Consider the following 9,045-nt stretch of genomic DNA (forward strand, 5'->3'; position numbering starts at 1 on the left):
GGGCACTTTTTGATGCCTGAGGGTCCAGTTCCTCTATCGGTATTGGTATCTGTATATGACATCATCTGTGTGTGTATGTGTGTGTGTGTGTGTGTGTGTTTGTGTGTGTGTGTGTGTGTGTGTGTGAGTGTGTGTGTGTGTGTGTGTGTGTGTGTGTGTGTGTGTGTGTGTGTGTGTGTGTGTGTCTGTGTGTGTGTGTGTGTCTGTGTGTGTGTGTGTATTATGTACATATACAAAAACATGATCCACTGGCAAACAAGAATTAAGAAATTCTGTGTAACCGGTCCATCCTGATTCATGTAGTCATGATATAGTCAGGTCATGTGAGTGTTGAATGTGTTCCGTTGTATAGTCAGGCGGTGTGTGTGTGTGTGTGTGTGTGTGTGTGTGTGTGTGTGTGTGTGTGTGTGTGTGTGTGTGTGTGTGTGTGTGTGTGTGTGTGTGTGTGTGTGTGTGTGTGTGTGTGTGTGTGTGTGTGTGTATTATGTACATATACAAAAACATGAACACCTTATATATATATAGCCTATGTATGTGTATATATATATATAGGCCTATATACACTTGCTGAAAGGAAGAAAAAAGCTGCTGTGCACCCTCATGTTCCCTTCCTCCTGCTTCTGAAGTTCCGAGTATGTTTCAGGGTAGGAGATAGAGAGAGGAGGACAACTAACTTTAAAGTTTATTCTTGATTGTGAGCCCTGGCCAGTGAATCTCAATGTGAAAAAAAAAAATCATACCATTTTCCTTAAGCAAAAACTGAAAACGGGTCCAACAGACTCAAACACCTTAAGAGTGGAGAGCTGTTTCACAATGGTGGGGTGGGGGGATTCTCTTTTGACCCAGCCTCATAAGTCACGAACGGAATACAGTATGACCACCAAACTTGGGGGAGATGAGCTACATACGGACATGACATCTATGAATGACATCATTTTTGTGTCATTATTTGGTATTATGACATAATTATGATGTCATTATCTGATATTAATACCCAAAATGTCACCATAATGTAATTTCCATCAAATATAGGTAATGCACTTATGTACATTTTAATGATTATTATGCTTCAGACCACTGCTCACAAAGTTGTCTGATGCTAAAGGTAATAACAAAAAATATGAAAATATATGTCACAAAATGGTGTCATAGATATGGTAAAGTGGCTTCAGTTTCTTATAACATTGCACAAAGTGGTAAGTCCTCAACAACAGGATATATCATTACCAAACTTGCAGGGCATGATATACATGACACATTTAAGCAATGAGAAATTTAAAAAAAATAATGAAATTGAGATGAAATGTGTGTTGGTAATGATAAAGCCTGCCACGATTATATATGTGGTGATGTCAACAAATTAGCATAAATTTGCATGAATTAATGATAATTAATGAAAATTTTGCTAATGTAATGGAATGACTATAAAATAAGTAGCCTAGTATGTGATCAGAAAGGAACTATAATAAGACTTAGATCAGTGATTTTCGGTCAGACATATCTGTCAGAAAACTGTTGCCATGGCAACAGCAAAAATGCTAAAACTAATCTTTTGGTACTAAACTTTAGCCAACTACATTTTAGAAAAAGTCACCAAGTTTCATAGTCATACCTTAAGTCATTAAGGAATTATACGACATCAAAGTTGGTGTGGGCACTTTTAGTCACGTCTCGTATCTCTGTCTCCTCTTTTAAAAAATAATTTATATATTTTTTTATTATTATTTCTGGCCCTCGGAGGGCCCGAGACGCGCGAGGGCCCACCAGGATTTGCCCGGTACGCCAGATAGCCAGTCCAGCCCTGCAAGTATACTGCTATAACAGTTACACAACTATCTGGTGCACACAGTAAAAAATGCAGTGTTAATTCAGTATTTTGAACGCCCATTAGACATCTTCTAAAGTGTACAGTATTTGGTCACAGAGTACTCTTAAGTGTTGAGTTAACACTGAATTTTGTTCTGTACATAGGTGCCAAATGGGTCATTTCTGTCTGTACTTCGCTGTTGAACTTGAAACACAAATGCACACATTTTTAGACATTTTTTGAAATAATGACTCAACTAAAAATGAGGATTAAAATCAAGACCATGATGCTTGCTGTTGACCTGTTACACAACCTAGAGGCAATGTATCTGTAGTATTGTATTTAATGTAGTCAGAGTGTATTACATACTCGTTATTACATTACATTACATTACATATTGCATAGTGGCAGAAAGCATAGTGTAGCAATCTCTACTGAAGTTGACCGGGCTGCAGTGTATTCCAAGCTAAAACCGAAATGGTGCGTCCTCCACAAACATCAACAACAACAACAAAAAAATAAAATAAAAAAAAATATATATATATATAATATATATAATCACAGCCATGGCTTTAGAATCTGCCACCGTCCGCACTAATGATTTAGTTTTTATCTGCATGCCGATTGGATTTCGTTTCATTTTGAGGTGTAATTTGTAAAATATTTGGATTAGAATGCATTGGTCACTCCCCCAATTTCATTGTACACACAGAATGTCACTGCAATAAAAATAGAATAGCACTGTGAACTGTAATTTATACTACTAACACCCTGTCAGATATGTTCATGAAGAGGGGCACCATCTGTTCAATTTAAGGTGAATCCATGTTAGCATTATAGCAAAATTGTGTTGTTGTTGTCATGGATACCTCTATTCATTCTCAGTGGCTGAGTCTGTTGGCTTGTTGGCTCTCCTTACAGACACAATAAAATGATTTTTTAGACTTTAGAATCGAACTTTGTTGACATACTAACCATATAGACAACAAAACAACAACAACAACACACATTAAAAAATATAATGCTTGACACTAGTGGACACGCCCCTTAAGGCAGACCGGAACTTGGTCACCTTAGGTGCCCATAGCAACTTATTAGGTTGGTGAATCTCCATAATACTCCTAAATCTCTGGTATAATCTGTAGTCGCAATAGAACGTCATTGCATTGAAAACGGAATACCACTACAAACAAAACAGAATTCCACTAATAGTCAATACAGAATCTTACTGATGTTGAAACAAAATTCTTCTGTAGTCATCACATGATCCACCGTTGGGTTTCCTGGTGATATTAATCACATTTCCGTGTGAACTCTAACTGAGCTGATCTTCCATTACCGACACCTTTTTTGGCAATATCCTCAGAGAGTGGGAAGTACACAGATAAGGAAACACAGCCTTGGTGAAAGTGTGTGTGAAGGTGTGTAGGTGTGTGTTATTATCAGGGTCAGAGAATGCCAGCTTTCCCCTGTCCCAGTCCAGCTGCACTCTGATCCTCTGGGGCCGGGCCCGAACCCTGAGTAGGGTGGGTGGATGATGAGGGGAGAAGAATGCATAGTCAGAGTTACTAAAACACACATTCCATAGCTCACTGCTGTCAGAGATCAGTCCCTTCCTCTGGCCACCCTCTCCCATCACCCCCAAGTACCAGCCATCGCTGTCCCCAACCTCCACATCCCAGCAGTGTGTGCCCGAGCCAGAACCAAAGCCCTCCGCGCCCAGGACGCTGTATGTGCAGTCGAATCTCTCTGGGTTGTCAGGTCGCTCCTCCCCTTTGTTACTGAGTGCTACTTGGGTCAGATCTGCAGACGGCATGAGTAGTGGATGTGCAGTGTTGGGATCCAAGATCACAGGAGCTGAAGAAAGAGTAAAGCCGTAGTCTGTTTATACTGCTAAAACAATAGCTTTATCCAGTAGATACATTGGTTTGTAAGACTTATAAGACTTAAACTCTTCAATAAAGAGATATTTAATTACCTTTAATGTTTTTCACTATTTATTTAATGAATATCTATCATTCATGTCATTTCTCACGTTTACCCCAAACTTCATCTGACGACATGATGTTTGCTAATGATAGCACTGCAACGCCATTGTTTGACTCTCCCGCATCATCGGCATGGAAGTTCAGTTGCTGAAGAATGCATGCACACTCATCTGCAGCAAGCATATCCTGGGCCAAATCACAAACACCATCTCTGTTGTCTGATTGGTTCGAATCCACAGAAGACCAAGTCAACTATCTCCACGAACACACAATTAATGACTGTGTGTTTGAAGAATGTGTACTCTGGAGTAAAAGAGAGGCCAGCCTATCTAAAGGTTCTGTGTATGTGCGTGCGTGCGCGTGCGCGTGTGCGTGTGCGTGTGCGTGTGTGTGTACGTGCGTGCGTGCCTGCGTGCGTGCGTGCGTGCGTGTTCTCACTGAATTGAACAATCTCCTGCATCTTCTCCCAGACTCTGAACTGCAGGTTGCCCAGGTGCTTTGCCGCATTGATCAAAGCTCCTGGAAGCCTCTCTGAATCCTGCAGTGCGCACTGGGCTCTGGAATAACATTCAGGAGTCAGTGCTGCTGTGGGTTTGGGTTCAGAACCACAGACAAGAGTGTCCAGTTGCACACTGAAGAAGGCACATGCCAAATAGACGATAAAAAGACACTTTCACCCCTTATTTGTTATATATGAGGTTGTGATCTGGGCTCACACTCTCAAAGTAATTGAAGAAAACTGAGTGCTTTAGCTACAAGAGATAGGTTGAACTACAGCTAAAATTGAGACCGAAGAAATATTGCTCACCTTTCCTCTGTGTCCCTGTAGTTCTGTGAATAAAAAAGAGTTTGAGCATGAAGTGGGTCTCAACAGACTGCTGTTACAGCATGTACTCGGAACTGCTGAGAACTGCTATATCTACTGTATTCTACCTGCAGGAATATGACATCATCAGCTTCCATCTCCTCCTCTATGGCTCTGATTGTGTCTGAAAGAGAGGAGATCTCTCTGCTCATCTTTTCAATCTTCTCCTTCATCATCTGACTCCTCTGGTCTGCTTCCGTCCGCAGTGCAGCTATCCTGGCTGCCTCTTCATCTCGTAGAAACTGGCGAAGCTTCTCAAACTCCTGCTTGATCTGCTTCTCTGTGCTCTGGACGTGATGCTGTACCATGATACATTCAAGATGAGAGGAGGAGGCATGGCAGGAAAGCAGCAGTTGAAATAAGAGGTAAATGAAAATGCATATTAAAACATATGGTACAGGTATCATTATTATTCATCTCACATATGCATCACCAGAAGAGACACTTGTTTGACTTCAGTTAAAAATCCTACCTTGATATGCTGTGTGATGTCATCAGAGGTATTTTTCAGGTCCTCAAATGTCCTTAGTGTCTCCTGCAGTGGTGTCAGTTGGCTCTGAAGTGCATCCTATCATGGGAGACAACACCTTACATCAATGTGGAGAATGTGGTGCAACGCCAGTGGCGTACGTACTGTATGCCCCAAACACCCAGGCCACACACAAACAAAAATGACTAATGTTACTGTTAATGTCAGGTAAATGATCAGAAGTCAAAAGAATGTCATTTTAGAATATATGAGGAGTTTAAATGTAATAAGTAAATTGCAACTAAGTAATGCTGACAAAAGCAAAAGATCAGCTTAACCTCCAGTTTCCTCTGATAAAATGAATCCTTTTTTTATCCCAGCCAAAGTTACTCCTATTTACCTCTTCTACAGTATGTGATCCAAGCCAAACGTACATGTGCTCCCTATGCTTTACTAGACACCTTTATATCACCAAAGTAGGGCTGCACAATTATGGAAAGAAAACTACAGTATATGGATGAAAATTGAAATAGCCATTATTAACAATAAAGAACTGAATTTTAGCAGAATAACAAAGAATATATTATGGGATGCACAAAATAAAAAAGAATTTGAATAATTGCCGTATGTAAAAGGATGTAGTATGCCAGCCTGTCAGGACAGTGCCAGCAGGTTACTGTGTTGCCCCCTGTGCGATCACGATAAAATCTAGTTTTAATTTTGTAATTGTCCCAGCCAACTTATATGATTTCGCAGCCCTACATCCCAGCCAAACTTACTCCTAACCATTAGTATGTGTTCTCAGCCAAACTTACTCTGTACTCCCTAGCCACCTCCTCAACGCGCCTGAAGTTGTGGTTGTTGTGCTTCTTCGAGTCCAGACACATGTGGCACACAGGCTGTTTGTCCTCCAGGCAGAAGTAGTGAAGTTGCTCTTTGTGCAAACTGCAGTGCAGCTCAACCACAGAGGCCGTCTGCCCTCTCTCCTGTAGGAAGGTGTCACACAGATACCTGTGTGACAGGTGAGGGGGGTGTTACTGTACAACCCAAATGATATCGATAGAAAAAGTAAGTTGGGTCCAAACAGTCCTAATAATATCCTGGAATAGCCTAACCTAATAATTTGGGTCCATGGTGTTCCTGTGCACTAGGTGAAGCGGGTGTTACGGTGCAACCCAATACAACATCAATAGCTTAATAATTTGACCTATGCTAGGTTAAAGGGGTGTTACAAATCAATTAAGTAATAATTTGTGTCCAGATACCAATATGTACCAGGGGTGTTACAAATATGTAACAAATAACCTAATAATATGGTATACCAGAGCGGTGTTTAAGCAGTGTTACAAACCAATATGTAATCAATAACCTAATAATTTAACCGTGTGTCAGGATAAGGGTTGTTGCAATGCAAGATGTACAAACTCCCAATAACATAATAATTTGGATACACTTTAAATGAAGTAAAGGCCATGATGTAATAACTTGCAAATAATCTCAGCAACATTAACCCCTTAGCGCAGAGCCACTCTAATGCACACAGGACCCTTCTTACCTGAGTGCCAGGTTAGGGGGGTACCCCGACTTTGAGCACCTTCGTCTGCACAAAGGGCACTCCCTGTGCTCCTTGCTGCTCCAGTACTGCTCCAGGCAGGCACTGCACAGGCGGTGGCTGCATGTCAGCAGGACAGGATTCTTGTAGATGTCACAGCACACAGGACAGGATAAATCTACCGCCGAAAAACACGCCATGTTGAGATAGCCAGGGGCCAACCGTGACGAGTTGCGGTGTAAACTCTGTCTGCTTGAATGCCCAGACTCGTACGAGTGACGATCAGCACCTCTATCTACAGTACTTGTTTGCCTGGTTGAAGTCCATTTCCAAGTCCATTTTTAGCCCGTTGAATTATATTTTAAACTAAACTAGAAAACTAAACTATTCCTCTTTCAGTACCAGGAAGCTTTCATCTTGAAAAACATAGTGCTGATGCACTGTTTTTCTCCGTCCTGACTTCCTTACTCAAGACGTGTGAGGTACGCAGGTACACCAGATTCTTCAGGAATGCTGCTGGGTTACTGTCATTTCACAGGTAACACAGCACAAGCAAAAGGCCACTACAGCATGATGGGAAAGAGCTGTTACATCGACCCCTTGTGGACAATAGCAACACAGCAAGATACCTACAACCAGGGTATGATTTGTATGTGAGAGTGTGAATGCCAGCCCCTCTTTGATATATCTCTCTTATTTATTATTTAAAAAAAAAACTCTCAGCCTGCCAACAAGTGAAAATGAACGTTAACTTCACATTCACAACAGTGTCACATCATCCAAGTATGCTCAACGTATAAAGTACATAATGCCTCTTACAGTAGGTGTGCTCACAGTAGGTGCGCTTGCTGAACATGGATATCTGAGGATTATGATGGGTCTCAACTGTGACGAGGTCACTCCCCACTGTCAAGCAAACACAAAGCAGAGACACATTTTTTAATCTGGTCGTAATTTCTCTGTGTGTGTGTGTGTGTGGGTGGGGGGGGGGTGTGTGTTCTGGATGCAAAGGTGAGGGTCTGACCTTCCTGCATGAGGCAGCACCGCTGTCCACTCTGGCTGTAGTCATTCGGACTGGACGGGTCACGTGATGTGACACGGATGAAGCTAGGGACTTTAGCTTGGATACTGCAGCATCATGCTTAGGGAGCCAGTGCCATGGGATGTCTTTGTCCAGCAAGCCCTGTGGTGGTTCGCAGACTGACCAATGTTGGTCCTTACATGTTTGGACTACATGCACTCAGCTCCAGGCTATGACACTGTTATGACCATCTGTTACCTTATGATTTTGGGGCAACTCTGTCATGTCAACACTGAAGATCCTAGCTTGTTCCCATGTTACCTGTAGCCTGTGGCCATGGTCTCAGCCTCAATGTTTTAGCACTATTATGTTTCAAGACTCTAGTAATAGACAGTAAGGCAAAATGCAGTAACTACATCAACATTGAAACTGAGTAACAGTAGCTAGTATTCGGTTGGATATTGTTCGTTCTGCAAATTTGACATACCAACTTTCCTAAAACAAGACACATTTGGACCGTAAGGTGTTATCACAAGATAAAGGAGGTGTAATGACCATTGAAACAATTTTGACAAAGCATGTAGTTAATGCACTTTGCCCTTGTAGGGCAGAGTAGCATACTTAGATGGAAGAAAAAAAGAAAACCCAACAAACAGCCTGAATTGCAAAGTATTTATTGTTTCTTTTTTTCATCCAGGCCCTTTTTTTTGTTAAAAATCACACTTTTACATTCAACACAGTACTGAAATGTCATAGCAGAGGTGAAGCTGCCCCCGTTTGGTGGAATACAAACATTCTGGCAACATTTTATTTAAAAAATGATAACATTCTTGAGTTGAATTTGTTTAATTAATTGATGTTTAATTATATTTAATGTTCAATTATGTGTTACTTTATGTAAGTGATGCCACCCGCCTCCAATATTTTACACCAATCCTAGGATTTTAGTTGATGCTATTTACAGTAATACACAAAGCATATACTGTATATTTGTTCTCTGGTCATCTCTGATGTCTACAATGCAGGGTTTGACTTTAACTATTCCGTCTACTGATTTAACTCTGCTGTGACTAGTGTACCACAGGGGCTAAATCTTTACAGGTTTCGATCATAGGAGCTCACAACTAGAAACTTTCAAAACCTTGACTTGGTAGATTTCCAAATAAACAGTACATGTGGTTGTAAGAATAAAATGCAGCTGTAAGATTTTTAATGACGACATTTGAAACAATCTAACTATACTGCTCTACTTTTACTGAGGCCTTTACTGGTAGGATCCTCAGAGTACAGGGAGAATGTACAACAGTACCTAACAATGGAAACACTCTCTCAGTGAATGTGTG

Source organism: Engraulis encrasicolus, chromosome 13, assembly GCF_034702125.1.
Source record: "Engraulis encrasicolus isolate BLACKSEA-1 chromosome 13, IST_EnEncr_1.0, whole genome shotgun sequence".
In the NCBI taxonomy this organism is placed as follows: domain Eukaryota; kingdom Metazoa; phylum Chordata; class Actinopteri; order Clupeiformes; family Engraulidae; genus Engraulis; species Engraulis encrasicolus.